The sequence below is a fragment of the Neophocaena asiaeorientalis genome, unplaced genomic scaffold (assembly GCF_003031525.2).
Source record: "Neophocaena asiaeorientalis asiaeorientalis breed wild unplaced genomic scaffold, Neophocaena_asiaeorientalis_V1.1 scaffold11, whole genome shotgun sequence".
Classification (NCBI taxonomy): Eukaryota; Metazoa; Chordata; class Mammalia; order Artiodactyla; family Phocoenidae; genus Neophocaena; species Neophocaena asiaeorientalis.
In genome coordinates this window covers 1,512,643-1,528,373 of record NW_020173124.1, presented here as the reverse complement: position 1 = coordinate 1,528,373, position 15,731 = coordinate 1,512,643, and the positions used below count along the sequence as shown (strand labels likewise).

The window sequence follows — 15,731 nt, the reverse complement described above, 5'->3', positions numbered from 1 at the left end:
TTTTCTTCAAGACTTAAAACATCTTTGTTGCAGTATAATTCAGGTTGTACCTACCAATATAAGTATAAAAATAGAAAGCCAAACAAAAACAGTTAATGTTCTTTGTCCACACTCAGAAACTCCAGATCTTCTGGCTCAGTACTTCCCTGGAAGTACACTGCTGCTCAAATTATTCATCTTTCACTTTTTTGAAGCTGCGTCCTGATAGTCCTAACAGAGAATGGAAAGCACAAATGCTAGTCTGAATTTCAAGTTTCACAAAGAATTTTTCCACCACTCCAATGAAAAATCCTGTTCTGTATGTTTTAGAAGAGTTTGCAGTCCAGCTCAACTGTGAAACGTTTTGTGTCTTAGAAAAGCAATGGATTTCTGGACTGAATAAATTCAGCCTGCCTTAAGAAATACTTTCGCCAGTGAGAGACCAAATAAGTGAATTTCTTCCTGAAAGTTTACAACTTGTGTGTTAGTGCTCAATTATCAAGTCATTGAGGCATGCTGAAGCATTCAACCAAAATATAGAGAAATGTCCCCCCCACAAGGATCATTGAGTATGTACATGAGAAGTCAAATGTCCAAATATGCTGACTATAAAGGAGAGATATATTTAATGGTGTGTTTATCACTTGTTCCTTAATTTTATCTTCTCAAAGTCCAAAAGAAATCCAGGCTTATCATACTTTAGCAGAGTGATGAGAAGGAAGAATCAAACAATCACTAAACTAATAGCTGAGAGATGGAAAAAATGGGACAGAGAGTTTAGGAAATACATCAACATCAATCACAACTTCTATCAATTCTTCAAATTAAATGCAGTGGCCCTGTAGACCAGGTGTTGTTTGTTGTCAGTTTGGTACTCCTTTGTTGACACTGCATTTGTTCGTACCTCCAATGGTAATTATTTGATTTGTTGGTTGTCCTGTCTAGGTATCCACCAGACTCTGAGATAGCTTAGGCTGTAGATTATGCTAACTTTACATTTCTATATCCCTCACTTCTAGCCTAAGATCTGCTATATAATCAGTGCCCAATAAATATGTTTAGTGAATCAATGTAATATGGGATGGTTTGTTATGGGTCAACAAACAATTCTCTTTGCTTTCTTAAATCCATGGGAACCTAATTGGGTCAATAAATACTCCTATTTGCTCCATTGTACTCCCTGCTTCAGCTTTCCTTGACTGTTTTTAACTACATGTCATATATTTTTACTCATATCAATTACATAAACATTGCAAACACTTCTCTGGGAGTTTGATGTAAGAGAATTAAATTCTTGGTTGAATTTTGATTGGAAAACATTCAGATTTAATATGTTGGTGAGGATTAATATTCTAATACTACCAGAAAAGAAAACATTCTTGGTTCATCCATCTAGTCCTTTATTTTTGATTCATTGATTCATTCATTCATGCATTCAAACAGCATTCAATGACTTCCACTTGTGTACAAAACATGATACTGGATGCTTGGGCAGATATACAGATGAAGAAGAAAAATGCTGTTTCTTTTAAGAACTTTCAGTCTAGCAGGCTTATTTGGTCTATGTTTGCAAAAGCCACATTATTACGGAACATATGGTGGAAATGTAAAGATAATCAACCATTGCTTCTAGCCTTTTTAAGATCAGGGTGCCTTTAAGATTATGATGAAAGCTAAGAATTTCCTCAGCATAACTGAATATTCCACACGTATTAAAAATTTGTGTATTATTTCAGAGGATTTACAGAAAAATGGAAGTTTACCCAGGGGTTGAAGATGAAGAAAAATCTTTTAATTTAGTGTAAAACATTTATTTTAAAGATAAAAAAGGGCAATTAGAAAAGAAAAAGTATTTTTTCACAGTCCTTCACTGTTAATTTTAATGTCTTTCCCTTTAATGGCAACTTTTATCAATTCATCTTTTTTTTTTAATATTTATTTAATCTATTTATTTTGGCTGCTTTTGTTCTTTGTTGTGGTGCGCGGGCTTCTCATTGCAGTGGCTACTCTTGTTGCGGAGCATGGGCTGTAGGCACGCGGGTTTCAGTAGTTGTGGCTCACAGGGTTGGTTGCCCCGCGGCATGTGGGATCTTCCCGGACCAGGGCTTGAACCCGTGTCCCCTTCATTGGCAGGCAGATTCTTAACCACTGCGCCACCAGGGAAGCCCTATCAATTCATCTTTAAAGAGTTTCTCCTCCCTCTTTCTCATTACCCTTAGAACAAACATCACCTCTACTATCTTTCCCTGACAGCCTATTTCCTTATGATAGTCTCCAAACATTCTAACGTTGGTTGTCTTTTTCAACCCTGCATTAACTGCTAGTCTGAATAATATTAACCTCAAGTAAAATCACATTTCTCTAGGTCCTCGACCATGGCTACCATCCTAAAATAATGAGTTATTGAAAACCTAGAAACTACTTGATTCCCATTACTGTATTGAATTTACACAGGTAACTTAATTATTTCATAGAAAATCACTAAGCACAAACATTTTTAAATGTCCAAATTAGACAAAAATTACTTTATGTAATATAAGTAACAAATCTGCATTAATTCTGAAGGTTATTTAAAAATAATATAAAAATCTTTCTACCATTATAGATTTCTAATAAATTTCACCAAACAGCTGAGATATTTTTTAATAGGGCATATTTCGATCTTGAGATATTCATGTTAAGCATACATACATCACAATTAAGATAGCAGCATGAAGAAATATTGTTAGCTGTTAGTGTCATGTGTGACAGTAATATAAAGTTAACTGATATATGAATTACAAAATTATACTGCAGGTATACTGCTTGAAGGTGTAATGGTGAACCCCAGCTTCCATCAGGTGACAGTTTTAATATCTGCTGGTGATGCTCATTTTATCTGTAGCAGCTACGTGATTCTTCCTGGTTAGAGGAAAGATTTCAGAAAATAAAACACTATGAGGTCTTTGGGAAAAAGGAGAAAAAAATAGAACAGAGGAAATATATTTTATTTATGGTCATGTATTTATCATAGATGTATCATATCCATTTCACATTTTCTCATGTTTATCTGATAGAAAAGCTAAATACTTTTAATATGAAAATTAACAATGAATCTATATAAGCATTTCCAAATAGTTATAAACATGAATTTTTAATGCTACATTTAATTATCCTAATAATTGGTAAATTACATCAATATAATTTTGTAGAATAATGGCTGTAATATTTTGACTTACCCCTTTATAATCATCTCAATTCAAGATGCCTCAGGATTAAAGCATTCTAGTTTCCCAACAGGTAAATTAATACAGAGCGTTCTTTTCCCAAATACATAGACGTTCATTAGGCAAATACCTCAGCATATACATAGGATTTGTTCATTTTATTATATTTATACTGAAGAACACCATGTCAAACCAATTATCCTTTTTTTTCTTTCTTTTTTTTTTTTTGCGGTACATGGGCCTCTCACTGCTGTGTCCTCTCCCGCTGCGGAGCACAGGCTCCAGACGCGCAGGCTCAGCGGCCATGGCTCACGGGCCCAGCCGCTCCGCGGCATGTGGGATCTTCCCGGACTGGGGAACGAACCCGCGTCCCCTGCATCGGCAGGCGGACTCTCAACCACTGCGCCACCAGGGAAGCCCTATCCATTATTTTGATTTCTCTATTACATAGTCAACACTTGCATCAGTTATTAAAATATATTCATAATTGCCTACTCTAAATGGAATCACATGTTCATATATATCATATATATGTTGTTATTGTCAAATTTGTTTTAAATATGCACTCATACACATATACAACACTACCTACAAGTTTGTAGCCATATAATCTGGTTTTTTAATATAATAATTTTTGGTTTTGTCTTTTAGTACATCTCAATATCTCTTTAATACTATGCTAAATTTGCTTTTAATAATCAGTTTAAGTATAATATGACAGTGAATGAAAAGAAATAAAATGGTTATTTGTAGAACTGAAGAAAGAAACTTTCATTCCCATTTAATAAGTCTTCTGTTATACTGCTTCACCTGTCCAAGCACTTTACTTACTTGTATCTTTTATTGTGGTTGATTTAGAGGGAAATATTTTTTTTCCAATTGTATATTAAATGCCACTCTCCCTCCCCTTCACAAAACCTTTCATATGGTGAAGTGTCTTTCATTTGGGTGAACAATTTCTATGAAAATCCATGGGAATTTTATGGATAGATATATGAGAAAGTTTTTTTTTTTTTTTTTTTGGATTGGAGTTGAGAGGCAGATAGAGGAGTTAATTTAGACTAATTTATAGGATTTACCAATGACGATACAGCTCTATGTTTACGCCAGAGCTGACTTTCATACAAGTATTTCCATTAAGAACTTAGAAAAAGATGATGATAGGTTAATAGAGGCCATCTAACTTAGGGAAATTAGTAATTTTGTTTCTCACCCGTTCAGTTTATGTATAAATGTTGTGCTAACATTTGTGAGTGTTCGTTTTACTGCCCCCATTTAATGTGTACACTGCTTAGATCTATCATGTAGACAATCAGATAAAGAATATTTTTATGACCTGATTGGAGCAGTAGTATGACAGTATGGTGTCCTAGTGTTTCATTCAAAGGAATAGCCAGACTAATTTTTTTTTAAAGTATTGAAAAATAAATTTCATCTGTACTGGAATCCTTTGCAGAGGAGTTGAAGAGAATTCATTACACAAAACAGAACAAATGGTACTAAATATCTCATCCTTTTCTCCAGCAATTGCCACAGAGTGGCAGTTACTCAAAACTCTTTCCTATTCCTCTTCCCCATTCTCCTACTACCAAACTTTTCATTTTTGCCCTCCTTCTTCCTTCACCTTCTGAATCTATTCTGACCTTCATCTAGTAGCTTTCCTAAAGTAAATCAATTTTGCTATTTTTGGTTTCTTCAATTCAAATCTAGCCATTTCCATGTTGAACAAAAAAGACAGGAAAGAGCATGACAGACAGATACCTCTGGGACAGATGGCAAGGGTGAGGCATCAATGAACACTGAAGAGTGGTATAATAGTACTTTTGTCCTAATGGAATGTAACATTGTCAAAAAACATCCGCAAAGGGTTTATAACTATTCTTTATGCATCAGCTTCTATATGTAGATACACTCTTTAGCTCAGTTGATCCTTCCAATAGATATTATTCCTATAATTCCTAAAAATGAGAAAACAACTTAAGGTAACTAGAAGATGCAGAACAAGTAAATGTAGGGACCAAATCTAAATACAGACCCTCTGATGCCATAAGGTCTGTGCCAAGCAGAGTCAACCAATGATAACAACATTCTCCTAGGAATAATATGAATAATAATTTATTTACTATTAGAATAATGTGTTCTATGATAGGCAAAGCTTAATAATTCTCAAAACCATATAAAAGGAGGAGGAAACGATGAGAAGGAAACAAATATTTTAGTAGGAGTCAGCCCAGTAGGGCAATAATATAGTTCAAAACATAGGTCAGAGTTGTTAGAGTATACTGAACTCTACCTGAGAAATATTAATTCAACTGGGTGAACAAATGCTATCAATGAATCAAAAAGAAGGATCTCTAATGCCATTTCATGGCTGTCGCTTTCCAGAAATACTTTGAACAAGAGCTGTTTCAAATTTATACCACTCTTTTCAAACCCTGCCACCCCCATTTCACCTTTAGCCTACAGAGAAGATAATTCATCAAACAAGAATTTTTTCAATTTTCTCCCACTTTATCATCATGTTTAATCATACTTTAAATTCTTATCTAGATATCCTTTTGTCTTTGAAAAAGTATCTCTTCTAAATTATCTTCTCAATGTTTTTCTCTGTGATCTTGTTTTTCTCTATTAACTTCATCATGATCTTCCCTTTAAACTATTAATCTTTACATACCCTTGGGTTTATTTCCTCAGTTTACAGTTCTTTCCCATGTTTATCTTCATTGAAAAACAGCAAACATGACAAATAATCACTTATACCCCACTCCAAGCTCAGCTCTTACTTTCTCATTCACCTGCAGTTTTTTCCTTTACTTTGGAAATATCACTCTGCAGTTGTTTTGTCATCTTAACCTCCTCAGGCTACTGTAAATAAGACTTTTCTTTTGTTCTTTGTCAAAATCATTTCGGTTTTCCAGTTACTTCCTTTCTAACAGTGCAGCCTCCTCTAATTCCAGTCCTCCATGAAATTGGACACTATGAACAAACATGGTGGCCCCATACTCCCACCTTTAGAATCACATTTCTAACAGTTTTTGGACATTTCCCCCTAAATCTCACATTATTCCCTTCAATCCCATATTCTCAAAACAGCACTTATCTTTCCCACTGAACTTATTTTTTTTTTTTCCTATCTATTTCATTTAATGGTGCATCCACTCAGGAGAACACTTGCACCAGGTACACCGCCATTTCCTGCAGTGTTTTCACACTGATCCATTTGGTGCCATCCATTTCACCTCTGAAATGGCTATTTTATTTCTATCTCTCCTTTCTTTTTTCATTATCCAAGTTTAGGCCCTCTTTGTTACATGGCTGAGAAGGTGTTGTAACACTTTGTTAATTAGTTTGCCTACTTTCTTCAAGATTTTCTATCTCTGAGTCATTCACCAAACTGCTGACAAAGTTCTCCTTTTGTCACATTATGAGATGCTTCTTTAAAACAATGTTTAAAACCTTCTTTAAACTATTCAGTGTCATCCCTCTACTGATGAAGTAAAGTCCAAAACTTTTGAGCACGTTATGGTCAACAATATGCCTTTTATTTAAATTATTTCTTCTTCCTGAAATGTCCTTACTTTCCTAAACCTCTTCAAGTGGTAAACTTTACCTCTTTCATTATCCCCTTCTATGCCTGAGAAATCCATCATCCATTATCTTTCAAGCCCAGATCAAAGATTTTCTCTTTTTAGCCTTTCCTTATTTTATTCTGCTTTTCTCTACTCTTGAAAAAAAGAGAAGGGTACCCTCCTTTCCATCCCCTTAGCCCTTTGTACACACATCTGTTTAACAAAAACATTACTTTCTTCAACTAATATTAATTGAATGCTTGTTATGTACTAGGTGTTAGAGATATGACAGTGTCATTTTCTGGTCTAATGACTTGCTCTTGGAAATGTGCATTTCCATTTTTAATTTATGATTAATCTTATTGCTAAACTGTTATTGTCTTGAAGTTTTTCAGGTTTGTGTAAAAATAGGACAGAGCTTGACTCCAAGACAGCTATACAAATGTTTATTAATTGATAAATATAGTATTCTTTTCACTCTGTCACTATTATACTCTGAAATATTTTGGATGAGTCTTTTCCCTATAATATTCATATTGCATTGAAATTACTTCCTCTTGAGGTCCCAAAATACATTCATAGTACCCTCATTTCCTGCATTAGTGGTGAAAGTACTATAATAAAAACTAGACACAAAGCTAATAACATTCACTAAGTCAGACAAAATTTTTTTTCCTCCTGAATTTGAGTGGTAGGGACAGTGTTCAATCCAATAACATTTATAATTTATCAAAAATTTAGAGACTTTTGTAGAGGAAAAAATTATATACTTGATGTTGCAGGATTGAATATAGGGGAAGAAATTGCATATTTCTTTGATTATTATTATTTAATTTACTTAGTAGAACTACTTTATTTGACTTCACTGGAATTGCATAAGAATTAATAATCAATCAACTTAATTTGTGAACCTATAGTTTTAGGTATCTTAGTGTGTGCATCTTGCTTTTTCTTCAAAATGCCCTGTTTTCCTTTTAGGGAGAGAGGTACTGCCTATATTCAAAAACATAATTTAAATAAAAATAGTATTTGTAATAAAATTAAATACATAGAGTTTGTGGGAGAACTTTGAGATAATGTGAAAAAGAGTAGTATTTTTTCACAGAGTTGTGAAATGAAAGGTAAACCTTTTTTTAACAAATACCTAGTTCAATTCATTTTTATAAGACAGGTGGAAAAGGCTAAGTTGAGTGAATGGTTGGAACTTCGTTTACACATATACTATGTACCATATATGCGTTTGATTTGGTTTCATAGAAATTGAACAAGAAAACAAGTCTTGCTAGTTGAAATATAACTTACACGTCTATTATTATTTACAGCCAGTAGGTTTTTGGAAATTACACTGAGAATTATTTTTCACAGCATTAGATGTCCCTGTGGCTGTGATTCTGCCAGGGAGGCTAATGGTCACAGAATGATTGAACTGTTTGATTGCATTGTCAAAATAGTCAACACAGTAATTTCAATTTAACAAAACAGAATAACCTTTTCAAGCTCACAGAAAGACAATTTGGACAAGAGAAAATAGGTATTTTTGTGAAAGATTATATTGCAGTCCACTTAGCTCAATTCATATACTACTGTTTTTATTTGCCTACTCTCTCCTTTTCTGTGTCATTTGTTTTGTTCATTCAAATTGTGTGTGTGTTTGTGTAATTGAATAGTGATTGCCCACCAGTGTGCAATTTTCTGTGTCAATTTCAGCTGGCAGAATTTTATTAAAAAAATATAATTGTGAAAATGGATTTTTTCTTTAGGAAAAAGAAATGAACCAGAGAAAAAGGATTTTTTTTTTTTTTTAAATTTGAGCAGTAGTCATTCTAATAGCACCCTCACCAAAGTCTGTTGTTTCTTGTAAAAATAATATAGACAAGAAAATGCTGGTCAAGAACAGAAAAGCATGTAAGAATGAGAAAACAACATCACAGTGTAATGTACAATGACACTTTCCTACTGGTCAAGAAGCTATTCCCACCAAAGTGTCCACTGACCAATATTTACAGCATAGAAAGTCATTGAACCAGGAGAAAAAATGACAAGGGTTAGGATTCCTTGACCAGTGGTTTGACCAATGAAACAATTGATGGTGTTTTCAGCTAGCCAAAGTGAATATACTAAAAAACAAAATTCGAAGTCAATATGAAGAAATAAAAATCTAATTAATGATAGTATACTTCATTGTTGAGCACTCCCAGTGTGCATGCCACAGACTGTTAATATTCATATATATTATTAATAATTTTCACAACACACCCATGGAGTGTATACTATTATTTCTGTTTTATACATCAGAAAACTGATTTATGATCCATTTAAATAACTTTACTGAAGCCATAAAAATGCCCCAATATGTTTGATTGCAAATATTTTTGTTATTTAGTTATTTATTCCAATAAATACTTATTGAGTTTATATATTTGGCAGAGAATGATGAGCAAGACATTGTTCCTACTTTCACTTAGGCTTATGATCTAGGGAGAAAGGCAGATAATTGAACAAGGTATGCGAGTCAACTATGATTAGTATCGAGAACAGAAATACAAAGTTCCATTGAAAAGCAGAGGAGTCAGATTTCTCATAATATCTGACTTTTAAATTGAGACATAAGGTAGATCTGGTATAAGAAGTGTAGTAAGGTGAATGGACCTAGAGTCTGTCATACAGGGTGAAGTAAGTCAGAAAGAGAAAAACAAATACAGTATGCTAACACATATATATGGAATCTAAAAAAAAAAAAAAAGGTTCTGAAGAACCTAAGGGCAGGACAGGAATAAAGACGAAGATATAGAGAATGGATGGACTTGAGGACAAGGGGAGGGGGAAGGGTAAGCTGGGGCGAAGTGAGAGAGCGGCATGGACTTATATATACTACCAAATGTAAAATAGATAGCTAGTGGGAAGCAGCCACATAGCACAGGGAGATCAGCTCAGTGCTTTGTGACCACCTAGAGAGGTGGGTTAGGAAAACTGGGAGGGAGATGCAAGAGGGAGGTGATATGGGGATATATGTATATGTAAAGCTGATTCACTTTATCAGAAACTAACACACCACTGTAAAGCAATTTTACCCCAATAAAGATGTTTAAAAAAAAAAAAAAGAAGTGGGTGAAAAGAGAAGAGTGGTCTAAGCAGAAGGTTCAGAAACTATCAAGGCACTGAGGCAAGAAAATACATGTTGTAGTGAAAGACCAAAGTCAGTCAGGTTGGGCTAGATCCCTGAGTTTTTAGGAGAAAGGGGGAAATTGTGGACAAGGGTTCAATCCTAAAGATCCTTTGCACTGTGTTTACTGACGTAGGACAAAAACTTAATTCTAAATTTTTGAAGAATTTAAGCAGGGATTTTAAATGACCAAATGCACATTCTAAAAATGGCGTATACTCTAGAGAATGAATTGAAGGGCAACAAAACTTAATGCAGGAGGAGGCCATTGTGGGGCTCTAGGCAGGAGATGCTCCTGACTTAGACTGTGGAAGTGCCAGTTGGAATGGAAGAAGAGATGAGATTCTAGTGCTAAGTAGGATGTAGGAAATAAAATTACCATAATTCAGTGACTCATTGGATATGTGAGTTGTTTGCAAAGCAGAGGTTTAGAAATAGTCCCAGGTCTCTGCCTGCAAATAATAATAGAATTTTAAGTTAAATTTTAACTGTGAAGAATTCTTTTTTCTTGTTCTGTCTCCATGAAATCAAACCAAGTGGACATAGTTAAAACTGGGAAAACAAAATTCCCCAGTTTCGCAGATGGGTGAACTGTAGTGCTTATTACTGAGAAAGGTGAAAATAGAGATGAGAATAAACATTGGAGTGACTGTGGGTATTTTTGGAGTCTGATTTGAGGGAATTGAGTAGATAATATATTTAATTTGTGTTTAGTAAGGTAATTTATATGATTCAATCACTTTTATGTATAGTTATTTATAACCGCTCTAGTGTATCATTGGCTTTCACTCACTGTAATGACATACTCAACATCATGATCCACAGGTGCAGGACCAGTGGTCATGTCACAATATGAATGTGCTTAATGACATCAGAAGTATTCTAGGTGGATAGTGAACAAAAAGCAAGAAACTACTCTACAGAAAATTATTCTCAATCTTACAGCTCATATATAAGAAAAAGCTATAGAGAGATTTCCCCCAAATTGACAACCATGCACTTTCCATGGCACTTTCAGTAAGAAGTTATGAAATTTAAATAAACTTTTCTAAGCTAATAATGATAATGAAAATTTGATCAAGTACTCAAGAGGAAAGACTGGATTAACTTTTTACTCTCTCTGTAGAAAATATAATTAAAAAGATGATTCATGTATCTGTAGTTAAAAAAATGTAGAGGAAAAGGTATTATGGAGCTATGCCAGTCAATTAATAAAAACATCATGTTAGTTTTGAACTAATTGATGTTTTATGTATTTGTCAGCTTTTTAAAATTTGTAATGTGTTGTAATTTCTTTCACATTTTAAATAAATGCCCATTTTCTTAATAAGGAGAAGGAGAATCAATGGCGAGAGGCTGACACTTTTCTCAGGAGCACAGCTGGGCATATGAGACCATGTTAGAATCTCACATTAACAAGAGATGCACTTGTTCCAAACTGAGGATCTAGTATTCACTGTAAAACACATGGTATGTTGCTTAGATTATAATGAAGACGAGAAACCCTTTAAATTATAAGCCTAACTTATATAAAGATATGATTCAGAATTAACAAAGAAGCATAACACTCTGGGTTAGAGGTTCTCAAACCTTAATAAGCCTAAAGATTACCTGAGGAGCTTTATAAAATTCTGATTTGGGGACCCTACCTCCAGAGATCCTAACAAGAAATGAGGAATTGCTTTTGCTAACCCACATTCCAGTTAATTCTAATGCAGATGATCCCCCAAACAACTTTGTTAACTATTGATTTTAGGGCAGTATGGATTTCCATGATGCAAATGGATTGGTGTATCTCTTCTCAAAAATTGCTCTTGCCACCTTTGAGGAGCTGAAATAGGTTTAGATTGCTAATTAGAAAATATTCTCTGAAAAGAAAACATCTCTCTATATAATAAAATATTATAATATAAAGCAATTTATAATAATGGGGACATAACAAGGTTGTATTTGTAAAAACAAATGGATTCATTACAAAACCTCAGAAATTGGTTATGGTGCTGAAAACGGAATAAAATGAATCACATACAAATAATTGCCCAGTTTAAATGACTTAATATATATATTAGATGTATATTGTATGCTTTGAAGAAGTCACAACAAGATGTATCTCCTTATTCCCAAAACTAATTTTTTCAAAATATGTCTACAACAAATATATTAGCATTGAGGTAAGAACCATTATCATGTTTTTTCTAAATCAACTTTATTGAGGTATAATTTATATTGTCAGATTATTCTGAATAAAAAAAATGGTGACTATTTTTCAGTCTTTGTACAAATGACTCTTTAGAAATTCACAAAAATAACTTCAAGCAAAGTTGCAAAATAAAAAGAAATCGGTTGCTCAAAAACAAGATAAGGATATTAAATAATGAAGTTAATGTATTTAAATGAAGCAAATCTAGTAAGTTTTCACTAGGAGGAATTTCAAAGTAAAAGAGTCAAACCTTTAATATTCATTTATCCAGCGTATATGTGTCTGCATAGCACAGTATTCAAATACAAGATCACTAGGACAATTTTAAAGATGCTGTCAGCAATATTTGGTTTTCTAAAGGAGGAAAATCATGAGCAAAGCCCTGGTGTCATTTGCCCAGGAGAAAGCATCAAGAGGAGTTTGGAGCCCAGTGTCTGACCTCTACTTTCCTTTTTGCTTTTCAGTTACACCAAACTTTTGTGGAATGGGATGTATCCAACTCTTGATTTTAACTTTATATCAATGTAAAAATCCACTGAGTTCACATTTTTATCTTTATTTAAGCTAATGAATCACTTGTGCATGTATTATCTACACTCAGGTTATAGATTGTCCCACCAAAGGAGCTATTTCAAACACTGGTAGGAGTAAGGTAAGAGAAACACAGCTAGCTTTATTTGTCATTGCAAGTAGCTGAAATGGATAAATATTTTTAAGGAGAAGATAAAATACTTTATGTACTGTGTGTATTTATAAGAATCTTATCATGTGGTCTGAGTTGGGTGATATGCTGAGAAAAGGAATGTTATTTGGTCTGTTCCAGGGTATAGATATTATTTAGTAGATTCAATTTACTTTTAAATCTCTCAAATAATAAATATTGTTTCATGATAGTAAATAGGAAAGGTGGGAGGTGGCTAGATTAGAAATTGCAGAAATGAGGCAAGGAAAAGAACTCAGACTACCAGAAATTTAAATGTCTACTAGGAGTGACTCCTGTTACTAAAATCAGTTTTTTTATTGTGTTTTCTTCTATGAGTACTCAGGTTAGGTATGGAGAAATTTCCAAGGCTGCACAATTTTCATCAGATAAGGAGCACTTACAGTTTATCAATGAAGCATGTAATATAATGTTAAATAGATGAGATAGGAGTGAAGTAAAATGCAGATTTTGGCTTAGAATTTTGACTTTTAGTCTTTCTTGCACACGATTACTCAGTATTTTCCTTCCATTGTCAGTAGCGTCATTTTCATTGTTTGTGATGGGTCATTTAAACACATTCCCAAACATTTGTCACAAACCCCGAATTTTTTGAAGTTATGCACTCTCTTTTCCTTGCTCTCTTATTCTAAGTCTTTGGAGCTATAGAAAGTATTTGAAATCAAATTGTGTACAATTCTTGAATATTTACTTTAAACATAATAAAGGATATTATGTATGCATTGAAAGTAATTTTATCAAAATATTTAAGACTTTGTTGAAAATAGTATCAACTAAGTAAAAAAGAAGATGATTCAAAACTGAGCATGGGTATGACCCAAACCTCTTTGGGGGAGGTGGAGAACATATGACATATAAAACAACTGAAAGAAAGTACCAGGTGTTCAGAAACTTTCCCCACTAATTTACATTTCTTCCTGTTCTAGAGTCCACACATTTCCAACTTGTAACTCATCCATTACAATACTAAAACATTCAACACAATAATTTATTATAATTTGTCTACTTCAAATATCAGCATGTTAAGAAAAACTTTAAATATTCACAAATCGACTTTCATCTTCAAGTTAGAAGCAGAAGAACAAAAATTGCTGCTAGACATTATTTTTTCCCTTGTCAGAGAAACAGAATAGGGGTAGTGGAATTTTTCTTTTTTTTTTTTGGTAAATCTCATCCTTAAATGTTTTTCCCTATTATTCATATTTGCCATATACACTTTTTAGAACGAGAAAGAGCTTTGCTTACTTGAGTTAACTCAAGTACATATGGAAAGAAGAGTAATCAAAATCACATTTTTGCAGCTAGCCCATATAGGTATCCAAGAGCAATTATAAAGCAGAAGGTAGAAACTTCTTCAAAGGATGTCATGATTTTGGCAGGCATAAGGAGTCTCGATCCCTTGGGAATATTAATTACTCAATCTTTTCTCCAATCTTTAGAGACATATCCATTTCCCTAACAGTTGTTTTCTACCACTTTAGTTTCTCGCTGTATTTTTTTATATTGGGTAAAATTTTGCAATTAGGCTGGGCTCTCTAGTAGTTACTATAATCTAGCTGACCATAAAGAAATTAAAATTGCTTTTAATTAAATTTTTAAAAATTTTGGATTTTTAAACTGAATTACAACACTGCTACCACTTAAATAATGAGAAAGAAATGTTTTTCCTCAGTAAAGTTTTTTAAAATAAATCTTTCACCATAATTAATTAAAGCATTTATTGAATAATGTGTAAAACACATAATGATATTTACATAACTGTGTTTATAGTTCCAGGTGAAAGAAAGGATAAGTATCCTTGGGAAACAAGAGCATAAATGTATATAATGAATAATAATTAAGGTTGATAAAAACATAATGAGATATTGTGTTAATATACTAATATTTGCAAGAGTTGAAATTAATTTAGTCTTCTTTAAATATACAACATAGTTTGGGAAATTGAAAAATCTAACAGAAATATGTGATGGCAGGTACTGATATATATTTTTCTTGAGTGTTTATTCTCTAAATGTTAACTTTTTCTTGTGTCTAATTACTTTTTCTAAATATATTTTAAAATAGCTTAAACATTTAGAGTCCTTCAAAGAGGTTATTTAATCATAGTGGAAGATATCCACTTTAATCTTTTAGAAATCAGGACTTATTCATAGGTAATATCAATCAAAGCACAGAATCCCTAAAATTTTATTTTTTCTCATGTTTGCTTACACTTTTACCTCCCCAATCATCTGCTAATAATCTCTCAAAAGATGTACATTATGGGCATAACATATTTGAATTTTGTTTTATGAACACATCCATAATGCTCGTTATCCTTTTTTCTATAGAACACAGATTTCTATTATTCATCTATTGATCTTTGTCCACTAGCCAATAGGCTTTGAAAATATAGTTATCCATTCCTCAAACAAATAGAAGGTAATTCAATTCACAAGTAATATCCAGATTTGACATATTTTAATGGGGAAAAAAACATTAATTTCTGTTATGATCTTAAGATTTTAGGAATGATTTTCATGACTTACCAAGCTCTGAGGGGAAAGAAATATAAATATGCAAATTAGAAGAATGACGATCCAAATCCTACAAATTAAAAGGTTGAAATAGCTAGATTTTTTGGCACACTGAGTTATGTGTAACTAAAGAAGAAAATAGGACTCCTTTCTTCTGATTAGAAGATGACATAACCTTTATGTTACTTTTGTGCATAAAAATATATATATGTATACTTTTATAGTGTATCTTTTAAAGTTACATAAAGACATGTATCACGATTAAACATAAATATACATACATTACATATGTAAAAATATATTTTTAACCAGTACCTACAGTGTGCGCATATGTATGTGCATTTTTAAAGACAGTATGATGAATATTAAAGTGAATT

General features: G+C 33.0%; 1 protein-coding gene across 1 annotated transcript in view; it reads left to right on the top strand.

The window, feature by feature from the left end:
- The window catches only part of LRP1B (LDL receptor related protein 1B), a 1,787,379-nt gene that overhangs the window by 309,010 nt on the left and 1,462,638 nt on the right, over positions 1-15,731 (top strand). The window lies entirely within an intron of this gene.